The sequence below is a fragment of the Saimiri boliviensis genome, chromosome 13 (assembly GCF_048565385.1).
Source record: "Saimiri boliviensis isolate mSaiBol1 chromosome 13, mSaiBol1.pri, whole genome shotgun sequence".
In the NCBI taxonomy this organism is placed as follows: domain Eukaryota; kingdom Metazoa; phylum Chordata; class Mammalia; order Primates; family Cebidae; genus Saimiri; species Saimiri boliviensis.
The window spans coordinates 55,091,982-55,109,934 of NC_133461.1; positions in this window are offsets into that span (position 1 = coordinate 55,091,982).

The window sequence follows — 17,953 nt, forward strand, 5'->3', positions numbered from 1 at the left end:
ACTTTATTGAGTAAAGTATTCTTATCTGGCAGGTTTATTTTCAGCGCTTTGCCTGAAAATTATCATCCAGTTTTGCCTGGCTTTTAAGGTTTCTTCGGAGAAATCCACTGTTTCTTGAGGGTTCACTTGTAAGTGACTAGATGCTTTTCTCTTGCTGTTTTTAGCATTTTGTCTTTGTCTTTGAATTTTGACCGTTTGACTGCAATATGACATGGAGAAGATCTTTTAAAATTATATCTGTTTGGGGATCTTTGAGCTTCCTATATTTGGATGTCTAAATCTCTAGTAAATTTGGGAAATTTAAAGCTATTATTTCATTAAATAAGATTTCTATTCCTTTTTTTTTTTTTTTTTTTGGTATTTTTTTTCCTTCTGGAACACCAAAAATGCAAATATTTGATCGCTTTATGGTGTCCAATATGTCATGTAGGCTTTGTTTTTATTTTTGTAACTATTTATTCTTTATTTGTGTCTGCTTCAGTTGTTATAGAAGACCTGTATTTAAGTTCTGAAATTCTTCCTACTGCTTAATCTAGCACATTATCTAAGCTTTTGAATATATTTTATATTTCACTCAATAAATTCTTCAGGTCCAATATTTTTGTTTGGCTTTTTCTTTGTGATATCTATCTATTTGGTAAATTTCTAATTTATATTCTAAATGTTTTTTCTAATTTATTTTATTTTATTATTATTATACTTTAAGTTCTGAGATACATGTGCAGAACATGCAGGTTTGTTACATAGGTATATATGTGCCAAGGTAATTTGCTGCACCCATCAACCCATCACATACATCAGGTATTTCTCCTAATGCTATCCCTTGCTAGTCCCCACCCCCCATCCCCAACAAGCCCCAGTGTGTGATGTTCCCCTTCCTGTGTCCATGTATTCTCATTGTTCAACTCCTATTTATGAGTGAGAGCATGTGGTGTTTCATTTTCTGTTCTTGGTATTTTAGTGTATTTTATATTGTAGTGTATTTTAGTCATGAAGTTTGTGTATGCCTATGTCCTGAATAGTATTGACCAGGTTTTCTTCTAGAGTTTTTTTGGTTTAGGTCTTACATTTAAGTCTTTGAGTTAATTTTTGTATAAGATTTAAGGAAGGGGTCCGGTTTCAGTGTTCTGCCTATGGCTAGCCAGTTTTCCCAACACCATTTATTAAATAGGGAATCCTTTCCCCACTACTTGTTTTTGTCTGGTTTGTCAAAGATCAGATTGTTGTAGATGTATGGTGTTATTTCTGAGGCCTCCGTTCTGTACCATTGGTCTATATATTAGTTTTGATAACAATATCATGCTCTTTTGATTACTGTAGCCTTGTAGTATAATTTGATGTCGGGTAGTATGATGCCTTCAGCTTTGTTCTTTTTGCTTAGGATTGTCTTGGCTACATGGACTTTTTTATGGTTCCATATGAAATTTAAAGTAGTTTTTTCTAATTCTGTGATGAAAGTCAATGGTAGCTTGATGGGGATAGCATCAAATCTATAAATTACTCTGGGTACTGTGGTCATTTTCCTGATATTCATTCTTCCTATCCATGAGCATGGAATGTTTTCCATCTGTTTGTGTCCTCTCTTATTTCGTTGAGCAGCAATTTCTAGTTCTCCTTGAAGAGGTCCTCCATATCCCTTGTAAGTTATATTCTTAGGTATTTTCTTCTCTTTATAGCAATTGTGAATGGGAGTTCACTCACGATTTGGCTGTTTGTCTTTTATTGGTGTGTAGGAATGCTTGTGATTTTTGCACATTAATTTTGTATCCTGAGACTTTGCTGAAGTTGCTTATCAGCTTAAGGAAATTTTGAGCTGAGACGATCGAGTTTTCTTTTTTCTTTTTTTCTTTTTCTTTTAAAATAGGAGCCAGTTGATGGAGTTTTCTAAACATACAATCATGTCATCTGCAAACAAAGACAATTTGAATTCCTCTCTTCCTATTTGAATAGCCTTTATTTCTTTCTCTTTCCTGATTTCTCTGGCCAGAATTTCCAATACTATAGGAGTGATGAGAGAGGGCATCTTTTCCTTGTGCCCTCTTTGAAGCATTTCAAAGGGAATGCTTCCAGCTTTTGCCCATTCAGTATGATATTGGCAGTGGGTATGTCATGAAAAGCTCTTATTATTTTGAGGTACGTTCCATCAATACCTAGTTTATTGAGAGTTTTTAGCATGAAGCGGTGTTGAATTTTATTGAAGGCCTTTTCTGCATTTATTGAGATTATCATTTGTTTTTTTTGTAATTGGTTCTGTTTATGTGATGGATCACATTTGTTGATTTGTGTTTGTTGAACCAGGCTTGCATCAGGAATGCCAGTGACTTGATCGTGGTGGATAAGCTTTTTGATGTGTTGCTGGACTTAGTTTGCCAGTATTTTATTGAGGATATTTTGCATTGATGTTCATCAGGGATATTGGCCTGAAATTTTCGTTTTTAGTTGTGTCTTCTAGGTTTTGGTATCAGGATGAGGCTGGCCTTATAAAATGAGTTAAGGAAGAGTTCCTCTTTTTCTATTCTTTGGAATAGTCTCAGAAGGAGTGGTGCCAACTCCTCTTTGTACCTCTGGTAGAATTCAGCTGTGAATCCATCTGGTCCTGGGCTGTTTTTTGTTGGTAGGCTACTAATGACTGCCTCAATATCAGAACTTGTTATTGGTCTATTAGGGATTTGACTTCTTCCTGGTTTAGTGTTTGGAGGGTGTATTTCTCCAGGAATTGATCTATTTCTTCTAGATTTTCTGGTTTATTTGTGTAGAGGTGTTTATAGAGTTCTCTGATGGTAGTTTGTATTTCTGTGGGATTGGTGGTGATATCCTCTTTATCATTTTTTATAATGTTTATTTGATTCTTCTCTCTTTTCTTCTTTATTAGTCTGGCTAGTGGTCTATCTATTTTGTTGATCTTTTAAAAGAAAACAACTCGTGGATTCACTGATTTTTTTTGAGGGGTGTTTCTTGTTTCTATCTACTTCAGTTCTGCTCTGACCTTAGTTATTTATTGTCTTCTGCTAGCTTTTGAATTTGTTCACTCTTGCTTCTCTGGTTCTTTTAATTGTGATGTTAGGGAGTCTGTTTTAGATCTTTCCTGCTTTCTCTTGTGGGCATTTAGTGCTATAAAATTCCCTCTAAACACTGCTTTGGCTGTGTCCCAGAGATTCTGGTATGTTGTGTCTTTGTTCTCATTGGTTTCAAAGAACTTATTTATTTTTGCCTTAATTTTGTTATTTACCCACTAGTCATTCAGGAGCAGGTTGTTCCATTTCCATGTAGTTGTGTGGTTTTGAGTGAGTTTCTTAATCCTGAGTTCTAATTTGATTGCACCGTGGTCTGAGAGACTGTTTGTTATGATTGTCATTCTTTTGCATTTGCTGAGGAGTGTTTTACTTCCACTTATATGATCAGTTTTAGAATAAGTATGATGTGCCGAGAAGAATGTATATTCTGTGGATTTGGGATGGAGAGTTCTGTAGATGTCTTTTAGGTCTGCTTGGTCCAGAGCTGAGTTCAAGTCCTGAGTATCCTTGTTAATTTTCTGTCTCATTGATTGGTCTAATATTGACAGTGGCATGTTAAAGTCTCCCAGTATTATTGTATGGGAGTCTAAGTCTCTTTGTAAGTCTCTAAGAACTTGCTTTATGAATCTGGGTGCTCCTACTTTAGGATAGTTAGCTCTTCTTGTTGCATTGATCCCCTTATCATTACATAATTTCCTTGTCTTTCTTGAATTTGTTGGTTTAAAGTCTGTTTTATCAATGACTAGGATTACAACTTCTGCTTTTTTTTTTTCCTCTCCATTTGCTTGGTAAATCTTCCTCCATTCCTTTACTTTGAGCCTATGTGTGTCTTTGCATGTGAGGTGGGTCTCCTGAACACTGATAGGTCTTGACTTTTTATCCAATTTGCCAGTCTGTTCCCTTAATTGGGTTATTTAACCTGTTTACATTTAAGGTTAATATTATTATGTGTGAATTTGATCCTGTCATTATGATGCTAGCTGGTTATTTAGCCCATTAGTTGATGCAGTTTCTTCATAGTGTCAATGGTCTTTATGTTTGGTATGTTTTTGCAGTGGCTGGTACTGGTTTTCTCTTTTCATGTTTAGTGCCCCCTTCATGAGCTCTTGTACAGCAGGCCTGGTTGTGACAAAATCTCTCAGTATTTGCTTGTCTGTAATGGATTTTATTTCTCATTGGTTTGGATATGAAATTCTGGGTTGAAAATTCTTTTCTTTAAGCATGTTGAATATTGGACCCCACTGTCTTTTGACTTGTCAGGTTTCTGCAGAGAGATCTGCTGTTCGTCTGATGAGTTTCCCTTTGTGGGTAATTTACCTTTTCTCTCTGACTGCCCTTAATATTTTTTCCTTCATGTCAACCTTGGAGAATATGATGATTATGTGTCTTGGGATTGCTCTTCTTAAGGAGTATCTTGTGGTGTTCTCTTTATTTCTTGAATTTGAATGTTGGCCTGTCTTGCTAGGTTGGGGAAGTTCTCCTTTATAATATCCTGAAAAGTGTTTTCCAACTTGGTTCCTATCTCCCCATTGCTTTCAATCAAACATAGGTTTGGTCTTTTCACATAGTCCCATATTTCTTGGAGACATTGTTCATTTCTTTTCATTCTTTTTTCTCTAATCTTGTCTTCACACTTTATTTCATTAAGTTGATCTTCAATCATTGATATTCTTTCTTCTGTTCAATCAATTCAGCTATTGATACTTGTGTATGCTTCATGAAGCTCTCCTGCTGTGTTATTCAGCTCCATCAGGTCATTTATGTTCTTCTCTAAACTGGTGATTCTAGCTAGCAGTTTCTCTAACCTTTTTTTAGGGTTCTTAGCTTCCTTGCGTTGGGTTAGAACATGCTCCTTTAGCTTGGAGGAGTTTGTTATTTATCACTTTATGAAGCCTACTTCTGTCAATTCATCAAACTCATTCTTCATCCAGTTTTGTTCCTTTGCTGGTGAGGAGATATGTTCCTTTGGAGGAGAAGAGGTGTTCTGATTTTGAAATTTTCAGCCTTTTTTTGTGCTGTTTTTTCCTCATCTTTGTGGACTTATCTATTTATGGTCTTTGATGTTGGTGAGCTTCAGCTGGCATTTCTGGGTGGACATCCTTTTGGTTGATGTTGATGCTAATGCTGTTCCTTTTTGTTTGTTAGTTTTCTTTCTAGCAGTCAGGCCCCTCTGCTGCAGGTCTGCTAGAGATTGCTGGAGGTCCACTCCAGACCCTGTTTGCCTAGATCACTAGCGGAGGCTGCAGAGCAGCAATGATGGCTGCCTATTCCTTCTTCTGGAAGCTTCCTCCCAGAGAGGCATCTGCCTTGAGGAGGTAGTCTGTACTGTATCAGAGCTCGAGTGCTGTACTGTGAGATCTGCTGCTCTCTCTGGAGCCAGCAGGCAGGAATTTAAGTCTGCTGAACCTGTGCCCACAACCACCTCTTCCCCCAGGTGCTCTGTCCCGGGGAGATGGGAGTTTGATCTATAAGCCCCTGACTTGGGCTGCTGCCTTTCTTTTAGAGATGCCCTGCCCAGAGAGGAGGAATCCAGAGAGGTTGTCTGGTACAGCAGCTTTGCCAAGCTGTGGTGGGCTCTGCCCAGTTTGAACTTCCCAGCAGCTTTGTTTACACTGTGAGAGGAACACCACCAACTCAACCCTCAGTAATGGCGGACACCCTCCCTCCACTAATCTCAAGCATCCCAGGTCAACTTCAGACTGCTATGCTGGCAGTGAGAATTTCAAGCCTATAGATCTTAGCTTACTGGGCTCCATGGGGGGTAGGGTACACTGAGCTAGACTACTTGGCTTCCTGACTTCAGCCCCCTTTCCAGGGAAGTAAACAGTTCTGTCTCGTTGTTGCTCCAGGTACTGCTAGGGTATGAAAAAACAAAAACATAAACCTCCTGTAGCTAGCTTGGTGTCTATCCAAACGGCCATCCAATTTTGTGCTTGAAACCCAGGGCCCTGGTGGCAAAGGCACTGGAGGGAATCTCCTGGTCTGCAGGCTGTGAAGACTATGGGAAAAGCATAGTATCTGGGCTGGAGTGCACAGTTCCTTGTGGCACAGTCCCTCGTGGCCCCTTGGCTAGGAGAGGGAGTTCCTTGACCCCTTGTGCTTCCCAGATGAAGTGACATCCCTCCCAGCTTTGGCTCACCCTCCATGGGCTGCCCTCACTGTCTAACCAGTCCCAATAAGATGAGCTGGGTACCTCAGCTGGAAATGCAGAAATCACCTGCCTTCTGTGTTGATCGCACTGGGAGCTGCAGACTGGATCTGTTCCTATTTGGCCATCTTGCCCAGAAGTCTTGTTTTTCTGATTTCTTTGTATCATTTGTCTGTGTTCTCTTGTATGTCACTGATCTTCTTTAATATCATTATTTCAAATTCTTTTTCCAGGATTTCATTAATTTCTCTTTTATCAGAATGTGTTGCTGGAGAATGACTGCATTTCTTTGGAGGCATCATATTTCTTTGGTTTTTCATGTTTCTTGTGTTCCAACATTGACATTTGCACCTCTAGTGTAATAGTCACTTTTCTCAATTTTTTGAACTTACTTTCATAAAGGCTGACTTTTTACTCAGGACATATTTATGGGATTGGTTGTGTAGGGCACTTTGGCTTTGATTCTGATTCTGGGTGTGTGCAGTAGGATAGTCTCCATAAAATTCCTTCAGCTGTAATCAGTGTCAATGATGTCTGTGATTTCCTCAGTGGCTTAGGGTGCAGTTATTAATGGACATGCTGGTAAAGTTTTACTGGGATGGGGACAAAAGGTGGGCCAGTCCTCAGGCCCCAGTAGTGGCAGCAGGGGGCTTAAGTGTGCCTTTTTTGGGGCTCCAGGATAGTATATTCTGGCACCAGTGTTAGTGGGTCCAGGCAGGCCATTTCTTTTGCCTTCTGGTAGCTTGCTTGGGTGCCAGCAGTAGCAGTGGGCTGGTGGGTTGGTGGGTCCTCAGGCTTCATGACAGCTGGTATGGTATTGGCAATGGCAGTAGCAGCAGAGGGACAACCCTCTGGCTCCCAAGTGGTCTGTGCTGGTGTTGACAGTGGAAATAGGTTGGGTCAGCCAGCCCCCAGGCCCCTGGGTGGCACATGTGGGTAGGTGGTGGGTGCCAGCTATAGTGGTAGCAGCAGCTGGAGTGGGCCTGTCTTCCTGCTTTCTGAAGGGGTGCTCACATGCCAAAGGTAATGAATGGGCTAGGGCAATCCCTAAACCCCCAGATGGCTTGCTCAGGCACTGGTGGATGGTGGGGAGGGGGGTCGTTGGCAGAAATGGTATGTGGCCAGGTGAGCTTCTCTTCAGGCCTCCCAGTGATACATGCAGGTACCAGTTGTAGTAGGAAGGGGTGGGGTGATATCCAGGCCCCTAGTGGAATGTTCAGGTAGGGGTGGCAGTGACTGTGCGGCAGCCCCACTGCTGGAGAGGGCAGGGTTGTTTACAGTGGCAGTAGCCACAGGCAGGCAGCTGGGAGGCATGAAAGGTGGCTGTTTTGGGAAACACATACTCTCTGCTGAATTACTTTCTCTAGCCAGTTCCTCAAAGGGGATGGACTATGTGTATTGAGATTGGGGAGAAAGGAAGTAGAAGGAGAACAGGCTTCGAAGTCAGAAGACCCCAGTTTAAATCCTAGTCCCACCATGTGCAAGGCATGCGTCTTTGGAATGAGTGTCTTTCTGGGCTTCCATTTCCTAATCTGAATAAAGAGGATCATTTATTCCACATAACGGCTCTATCCAAGAGGCCAAAACAATGTTTGCTAGGTGTTCGGAAGATAGCAGTGACTGTAAAGGTACTAACCCTAGAGACTCCTGCCACAAGATCAAGAAGATTCCAAGAGACCCCAGAAATGCAGCCTTTGAGCCAAAATATACTAATTGTTACCAGGCTTGGGCTAGAACAGTGGGTCTCAACCAAGGGTAATTTTTCACCCCACAGGGCATGTTGCAATATCTAGAGACAGTCATTATGGATGGAATGGGTGGTGCTATTATCTGGTGGGTTGTGGCCAGGGAACCTGCTAGACATCCTACACAGCATAGGACAGCCTCACACAACAGAATATTCTCTTCCAAAATGTCAATAGCCCATAGGTTGAAAAACTCTGGGGTGGAAGAATGAGTTCCCTCATTTGCTCATGACAGGAAAGATTCCAAGAGCCTCCCACAGAGGTCTGTAGGGTACCCTGGGCATGTCACAGCCCAGGTCAGTCTTACCTTGAACAACTCTGATCTTGGCCATCCAGTAGGAAACCCAGTGTAGGTATCATCTGAGGAAGGGATCAGCTCTGGGTACCAGAAAGGTGGAATGTTCTGAAGGAGAGGTGGAGGCCAAGGTCACCACCATGTCACCAGATCATCTAGAGCAGAGGAGAGATCTTGTACTAAAGAAAACCATCATTAAGCCCAAATCATAGAGACTGGGAGAGGAAAGGCTTGGTCAGAAGTGGTGACTGGGTTTTGCCCTGTCATATACTTTTACCTCCTCTTCAGAGAATGACAAATGATAAAGTGGCCTTCTACTTTGCTCTTTGCAAAAATGAAAAATGAATGTTTAATAGGTTATTGCTTTCTGCTAGATCTCTAACTTTCAGGGTGGTTTTCAGCCTGAGGATCTCAGCTTTCCACTTCATTGGACTCCAAACTCCTCATGGGGAGGGTCTTCTATTCTCTATAGGAAGAATCCTGATGTCGGAAAGTCTCTGCAGGGGTCTGGCACCTGGTTTAGGACGATAACACAAAGATCTCTAAAATTCAATCAAGAAAGGTCCAAAGGAATTAGGTTAGAACTTCTTTTTCTGAGTGCTGAATCTTTAAAATTTTGGTAGAGATAAATGTGAAATAATGTAAGTAAACCACCTTTCATTCATTTTTCAGAGCTTAATTAAGCATCTGTCAATACCAAGCAATAAGTACAGGGAGTACAGAAATAAAGACAAACAAGTGAAAGAATGCCTTGGTTTCCAAGGATGACACATGAACAGACAATTACAATTCAGGGTGACGGGTGTCGAGTGGGGCTGCATTTACATCAGGCTGCTGGTCAGAGAGTGAGAGGAGGGGCTTGGAGACATCCCAGAGGAAAGGAAAGCTGAGCTGAATCCTTTGTTTCTCTCCCCTCTTCTTCCATTTTCCTTTTTCTAGACTTCTCAGTATTGGCTCCACTTGCTAGGCAAATTTGTACATACCTCCAAATTCTCTTAAAAGAGTTCCTTAGTCAAAAGAAGGAAGGAAAGAAGGAAACCTATGGCAGACCCTGTTGGGTCTCTGCCTGCATCAGGGTCCCTTGGCTGCCACCATTGTCATACTGGTGACCCTCACCACCAGCAACTGTAGGTCTCCACATGAGGGACTTTTTTGGTTAAGAGGTCTGCTGGGCCTGCAGACAGGGTGGCGCAGGCAGTGCCTGGGGGTTGATGTTCCTGGACTAACCCTGAGCCAATGGTGAAGAAGACTTCATGGTTCAATGTCCCGGCTTTCTTGTCATTAGGGAGAGAGAGCTCTGGATGTGTCCTACGCCGTCTCCCAGATGTCCCCTGCTGGATGGAGCCTCAGCTGCTCACAGCAGTGACCTTCACTGCTACACCACGCTAGGGTACCACACCTTACATTCGCTTCTCTCCTGACTCCCTGGCTGGTGCTGCCACTCAAATCCCAGCCTAAGAGTCTGCTTTCAGAGAGCCCAGATGAAGGCAAAGCAAGTGTTGAGTAAATAAGCTTGTCTCATCCAGGGTTTAACCAGTGTGTACACCTTTGGCAAGATTCTTCACATGTCATAAGAAATAGAATTTTGGCCTTCAAGTAAGGCCATGCAGTTGCAAACGGCTTAAAGAATTAGGGGGCTATCCTGAAATAAGGTCGCTGCCATGCCCAGGTCCCGGGAAGCTCCTCTGGGGCCAGTGGTGCTGATGTGCAGGTTGTGGGGGCCTCTTCCAGTGCTCTGCTGGACATTTCCCAGCTGAGGCAGAACCAGGCAGACCCAGTCGATGCGCTAGGGCATGGCAGCTGGCACTTCCTAACCCAGCATCAAGGCATATGATTCAGCTGTGACCAACCACGGTAGGTACAATTTTCAATTCCTTCCTCATGTCCCCACTGGCAATCCAAAAGTCACTTATGGCAAGCTTCAAAATTCATATTTTTGCAAATGTGTATGTGTATAATGTGTATGTCTGTGTGTGGTGCTTTATGATCTAATGATGCTTTAATTAAGCTGATATTCAAATAAGCTTCAATGCTCAGAGCTCCCTGGAGATGCAGCTTATGGAACAGCAGATGATGGGGAAGGGTAGTCGATGATTAAAACATCACATGGGATAAATGTCAAAGCAGAGGTCCCACCCGGGAGAGTTATGAATTGACTGTGCCGCTTCTCATCTCCACCCCCTCAATCATTGCTGATAGGCAGAGGGAAACCATTTTCTGCCATCTGGTTTTTGCAAAAGTCAGGCAGTAAGCTCTTTGGGACAAGGATCTTATCTTGTGTAGTTCAAGAATGAGCACATGGCTGTGTACACTCCACAGCCCTATTAGTACTGAATGCAATCATAAAAATAGCCCAACCATGGACCTTTGATAACATCCCTGCCGTCGGCTCAAACCTGAGTCACTGTGCCTGAAGGGCACCGGGTTCCCCAGGCTGATGCCTTATGTCTTGCAAATGAGCAGCACATCAGCTGACAAGGTGACTGCGCCATTGTGACCATCATACAGTAGTTCCTACGATGCTGGAAAAACAGCCGTTAAACCACAACTTATTTTTCCCTTGGTGTTTGATTTTGGCAATGTGTTCTTTTCAAATGAGAGCAATGCCAAACATTTTGTATGAACCCTTCTAGTCAGCAAGTATGTGAATGACTTCTCTATGGCATGCCAGAAGCAGGGCCAGGAGATGGGAGAGGAAGAGTTGTGGCCGAAGCATGCTGGGCTCAGAACCATGCTCTACAGGAAGGAGCCAGCTCACAGCAGCATCTGGAAGCTGGACGTGGACAGAACAAGTCACAGGGCACAGCAAGGTGTCACAGCTCTTCTAGGCTCTCTGGCCCCAGGCCCCCTCAGACAGATCTCTATGACTTTCAGAAAAGTGCACAGACTTTAGGTGAATGCCTCATTGTCTGGGGATCTGGAACCGAATTATCCCCCAGGACTGGCTATGAAATCACTAGAGGACAGCAGGAGAGAGCTCATGGGGTGCTGCGTGTGTTGGTTAGAAATGGACAGATGTGCATGCCATCCTGGGCACATGTGTCCATTCCATGTGGGAATGGTCATGGGATGAATACAGCAGTCTGGCGCTAGAGGCAGACCTGGCACCAGGATTTCCTGAGGAAGAAGTCCCCCTCTTGAGTGAGTAACTTCTTTTCCCAGGCTCTGGGAAGTAGCAACAGGCTGCTGCCCTGCAGCCTCTCTGGGTAGTGAGTGCGGCTCGTGGATGATGGAAGCTGAGCTCTGTGCAGGGCCAGCCCAAGGGCGGTGAGAGGAAAAATCCCTGCAGGAAAGTCATTCGCCAAGAAAAGCCCATCCCAGTTCCCAGCCAGCTTCTGGGGCTCCAGCCCTCAGCGCCAACTCCACGTTCGTCTCCGATGGCAGGGAAATCATCCTTCTTAATTCCCAGGGCAAATTGTTCCTAGGAAAGAGCAGAATCTCAGGAGGAAATCACATCATCCGCGAGGGGAGAGCCAGTTCCTTTGTACTATTTTTCAGGGCTGCCTTTGGAGCCAATAATCTGTCATTCCTTGAATAAACAAGCACCTTATCATATCACAAACATTTATTTAACCCTTTTCTCTTGCACTTTTACCAGCAGGGAGAAGGAAAGCAGTTAGCAGGGCAGCCAGAGCCCCGTGGCAGAAATGCCAAATTCCCTGAACGTTACACCCAATCTGTAAAGTGTCAGCCGGCCCTTTTCTGTGCCGCCATAAAATGCCAGAGCTGGTCACCCAGATTCAAGTACCACATTCCGGCCTCCCAATTCCACACCGTCCCTGCCCCAGCCCCAGCCCCAGTCCCAGAATCTCCATTAATACCCCTCGCCCTTTTGCAGACAGGCCCTTAATTCTGTCCAGCGGAGTCTGGACTAATTCGTTAGATTTTTTTAGGGACTGATGGGGGAAATAGAAGGGGGTGGATGTACAAGCAAAAGAGTGTTTACATTTCTCCTTTTAATGACAATCTACTTGACAGACAGAGCTGTGAGTCCCAGCATTTTGAAATCTGTATGTGTGATTTTTTTTCTTTTAAAAAAGGCATATTCTTTGACTCTGACATCACAGGAAAATGAAATGAGCAAAGTACGTAAATTTCTCCAAGCTCTCACAAGCTCCATTTTCTCTTGGTGGATGGATTTTGTTTTTCTTTTCTGGTGTTGCTCCCACACAATGGGGCCAAATCTTGTTCAGGACAAAGAAACATATAAATAGAACATGCATGTGGTATGCACGGGAACTCTTGGAGACCCGAGAGAGACTGTTTAGACAGGCGTCTGAGGGCTGCTGGGGGAACCTTGAGGTCTTGGCCTGAAGAGTTTGACAGGCAGTGTCTGTTTGTCCCCAAAGTGACAAGTCACAAATTTCAAAACCATTCTTATTTTCTGGGAAACACTAAGGAACACTGGAATGGGTACAAATTTAAAATGAGAATGTGAAATATCTTTGTGTGAGTGAGTCAGATGTAGGATGTCAGTCTGCCTAGGAGATTGGATGTGTTTTACAGAGCTGATGGGGTGAACAGTGCTGAGTCCTGTGCAGCATCTCACCCTCTGCCTCTGCATCATCTCAGTGGCTTCCAGGTACTCGTTGAAACTTACATCCAATCTGTTTTCCTGTATGATGCATTTGCAATTGTTTCTGTGTCAATCATCCTCTAACGAAACTCTCCCCTCTTAAAACTGCATACTACAGCTCTAGCCAAAAAGACTTTTATCAGCGCAAGTTTGAACGAGCTAATGTGTGCAGACCCTGAGTGGTTATTTTTGTTTCCAAGTCTGGACATAGAATCACTTGTTTGATTTCCTGCTGGGTTATATCAAGTGGTTTAACATGTAAATCTCTGATAAGGAAACTGACTAATTTATGTAGATTGTCCATCTGAATTGCTGTCAGGATTGCCTTAATTTTTTTCTGCTTCCTTTACTTCTTTACTTTTTCTCAGTCATTATTACCATTACCAGGACTATCAAGTACAACCTTATTCAGTATATGTTTAGAAAATGTTTTTACTAAAATTTAAAAAAAGAAAAAAAAAGCTCTCTGCATTCCTGAAGTGTGTGTGGGAGTTCTATTGGTTTGGATGTCTGTTCTTTACAACCCGGATTCAAAATAAATATGCCTCTCAGACTCCATCACATCCTGGACAATCTGAAGATTGTTGATTTGTTTTAATTAAAAATTTAAAAAGTGAGAAATGATCTGAACTACTTTCATTTTATTGCTATTCCTTAACCAGCCTCACCCTACTTGAGCTGATGGAGCTTCCCTAACCTCTAAATTGAAATCCTACAAGCTGCTTGAGCACTAGATTCTAGAATCTACTCTGGCTATAACAGGAAGTAAGTTGATCCCTGTGGGTTTTTCCATGCAATAGCTTGATCAAAGCTGCTGGTTCCCACCCAACCCTGGCCAAAGGAACACCCAATTGAAGCACCATCCAGCAAGAAAACACCTCCATAAGAACCAAAAGTCAGGTGAGCAATCACAGTACCTGTGTTTAACATCATAGCAAGGAAAGAAGCACCAAAGAGAGAAGAAAAGACAGTGCGTGTTGAATCGCTGACACCGTCCTGTCCCCGGCCCCTGGCAGCAGCTGTGTGGCAAGGATTGAGAATCAAATAATTGTTAATTCTATGCCTAAATACACAGACTGGGGTGGTGTCTTAGTCTGTTCATGCTGTTATAGCAAAATACCACAGACTAATTTATAAACAACAGAAATATATTTCCCACAGTTCTGGAAGCTGGGAAGTCCAAGACTGAATGCTGGCAGATTCTGTGTCTTGTGAGGGCTGCTATCTGCTTCCAGGATGGCATCTTGTTGCTGTGTCCTCACCTGGTGAAAGAGATGGAAGGGCAAAAAGGGGCCTAGCTGGTATTCTCCAGCCCTTTTATAAGGCACTAATCCCATCTATAAGGGCAGAGCCCTCATGGCCTAGTCACCTCCTAAAGGGTCCACCTCTTACCGCAGTTGCCTTGGGGATAACATTTCAACATGAATTTTGGAAGCGACGCAAACATTCGAGCCATAGTAGGAAGACTGATTCAACATAAACCTGTATAGTAGTCTCCCTTATCTGTAATTTCACTTTCCTAGGTTCCAATTATCTTCAGTCATCCATGGTCCAAAAATATTAAATGAAAAATTCCAGAAATAAACAATCCATAAATTTTAAATTACATGCCATTCTGAGCAGCATGATGAAATCTCTCACCATCCTGCCCAGGTGGTGAATCATGCCTTTGTCTAGAATATCCACACCGTAGACACTCTCCACCCTTAGTCACTTAGTATTCATCTCAGTTCTCACATGGCAAATGATGCATACAGAGGGTCAGTAGTACTCCAAGTTCAGGCACCCACTGGGGGTCTTGGAACATATCCCCTTTGGAAAAGAAGCACCATTATAACCGGTATCTGATGCTATTCTCACACCAAGCTGGTAAACCTGGCCTAAACAAAGTCCCAAGCTGCCCCCAGACTTGTGAGCTAGGACCCTTGTCTCGGAATAATCTTTAATGACCCAAAGTCAAAGCCTGGGTATCCCACTGGGCACGGAGGTAGAACCCGTCTATTCCGGAACATGGGCCTCTAGCCAGGTAGGGCTTTGCTTCTTTATTAGGTGCCTTCAGGAATGTGGGGCCACCACTGCGGAACGGGGCAGGAGGGTCCTTCATGCCGCTCCCCACACCCCACTCCCACCGCAGCCTTCCCCTGCTGCCCCTACAACCACCTCACTCTCTCAGAAGCCTCGCCCTTCTGAAGAGTTTTAAGACAAGACAGTGTGAGACTAAATGCAAACTGGCTTCAAAAATGACCATTGGTTATATCCGCTGGGAATCCTTCAAGCCCTTTCCCTCCCCTCCTTTCTCCCTATGGTAAACTTTAAGCACTTTCATCCACAGAGACTGAAGACCAAGTACCATGTCTGGCTTCCCTTTTCTTTTCCAACCAGCCCACTTGCCAGTCCGGCTTCTTCCATCTGTGGATGCTCTTCTTCATGGCTCTTTGCCAATGCACAGATGTAAACTATTGTCTGATTATTAAAAGAGAAAAATAAAACACAAAAAAAGCACACATGCCCTCAGTATGAACGACCATAGAGCTATCTGCATAAGGTGAGGTCTGTGGTCCTGAGCAGACCACAAGCCGTCCGCCCCTCCTCCTCCAAGAACTTGTGCTTTTCTCCTAGGTTTTATAACAAACAAACTTAGGCAAACACAACAGGCTAAGAAAGGAGCATCCTGTGTCCTTGAAATTCTGCTCAGCAGTCTCCAGTGGCAAGCCTTTCTGCACCTTCTCCCAGTGAAGTTCACTATCTTTTGACCCCCTCAGAACTCCTGCCTCATAGTGTCTTCCCCAGCCTAGTAGCCAGAAACCTTGTGTTCGGTCTTCTTTGTCCTCAACAAGACACTGAAGCACTGCTAGCTTGCTGGAGAGGTGACAGCACTGGGAGGAGAGTCAGAGGCTGGCTTCCCTCCTACCCCCGCTGATTGGCAGCATGACCCTGGGCGAGTTTCTGCTCCCTGCTCAGTATCCTTGCCTGCAAACTAAGAGGGCTGGGCTAGACACATTCCTTCCATTTTTCCTTAAGCAAATATTTACTTAGCTCCTACTCTGTGCTAGACACTGAAACAGGACAAACAAGGTCCTTGTCCTCATGGAGTATATGGAACAAAAGGAGGAAGTTAAAAGAAAGTAAAAGAAGACACTCTGAACATCCTTATAGCTCCAGCAACCTTCAAATATGTCGCTGAGAAGAGTCTAATGTGCTATGCTTCTGATTGATTGGGCATCAAAGCCTTTAACTAAAGATGTGGGGTTGTTATATGGATTTTTAGGCATCAGATTCACAGAATAAGTAATAAGGAGGCTTTCATGACCCTGAAATCCCTCTCTCAACGGATACCTGCTAAACGTCTCTCCTGAGAGCAGGTATCTGCAACCGTTATCCCACTTGCTACTTTAATTGGAGGAATTTTCAGAAACAGCAGCCAAGCATGACACAACACCAGCCAGTAGCTCCACCCTTCAGTAGAACTGTTATTTTTAGGCCTCTCCTCTCTCGTCACAAGCATCTACATACTTCTCTGGGTGACTCACGTTTGTGGATAGCACCATGCACACATGACTTTTTCAACGTGGGGCTGGCTTGTTTTGACAAACCCACTCTCCATTCCATCTCTGCTTGCTACACTCAGAATACTGTAGTGTGGAAAAACTGTGGGTCTTCCAGTGCCCCTCAGATATGTGCCATGCAGCAGGAAAACTACTTCCAACGAAGCCAGGAGAAAGCTGTTCACGAGCCAATGAGTTACCAGTCATAAAATTGAACATATTGTTTCCATACTGTTTTGCTCCACATTCATATGACTTGACCCCAGAGTTTCAGGTACAGTAAAATGCTCTTATTCGTTTTGGGGTCGTGTTACCATCCATCAAGATGATATCCTGAAAAATCACACCTTGCATGGCTGTTAGACACTTGTGTAAAAAGTGGGGTCTCAAAACAGCACATGATGAAATTGGAATATTTCTAGAAGGTGTCAGGCACGAATCATCCAATTCTATCAGAATTTGTGGTGCTTTTTTCTTTTCTGTCATAGAAAAAATATTTCTGAACCTATATTTCAGGTGACATGGGCAAAAGGACAAAAACACTGCCACATGGACCCAGGTCAGTGGTCTATCCATGTGGCACCAGGAGTGAGACATGAAGATCCCTTTCAGCTTCAGCGAGTGACTCCTTTCGTCATAAATCCATTTGGTGGTGTCATGTCACACTCCTCTCCTACTGCCTGGACACCCACTTTTTGTTTGTATATTGGTTGGTTTATTTTGCTACTTCTGGCCTTCAGTGATCTCAGGCTCTGTCTCATCACAATGTATTCTCAAGTGCCATTCCCTCTGCCTGAAATATATTCACCCTGGAATATATTCTTCACCGGCTAACTCATTCTGGTCTTAGGTTAAAGGTCTTTTCTCCAGAGAAACTCTGTCAGCCCCTTTGGGGGTAGGTGAATTTCTCTGTTTTTTTCTTTCATAGCATCCCATATTTTCCGTTGTAGCCCTTCTCACAGCAGTATTTAAATGATTATTTGTTAAACTGACTTGCTGAATACCTGTCTTTCCCACCAGATTTTAAAGTTCATGAAGGCTAGCCTTCTTCATTCGCGTCTGCTGTTCCAATGTCCAGCACAACACTTTGCATGTAGGAGTATTTTTCTTAAAACCTGTGTTGATTTGGTAAGTATCGTTCTCCTTCAAATTTACGTAAGAAAGGGGTCAACTGAAAAGCAGTGTGGCCCATTCCCTGTTACATAAACATGTGTGTGGCACCGCAGAAGCGGAAAGAAAGCAGCAAGTGTTTCTGTCAGGAATGACATGAGGTGAACCTCAACAGAAATGGAACATTAGAGCTGGCCTTGAGGTAGGAAGAGGAGTTCAGGTGAAAAGACTATAAGGGAATTCTGAGAAGATTTGATACAAAAAGAGACAGATATGAACACACAGAATGAATTCCAGGGAAAGCACAGCAGTCAACTGTGGTGGTGTAGAGCATGACTGCAGGGGAGTACAGGAAAGGGATCTGAAAAAATGCTGATGTCTTTTATTCTAGAGACTTTCTATTTGAAGCAAACGGAAATCAAACTTCAAATACATGAAATCAGGAGTTTGTGATCTAGACAGTTCTCTCTAGTGGCAGAATGACAGATAGATTGGAGTGGGGAGGTCGTGAAAATAGTTT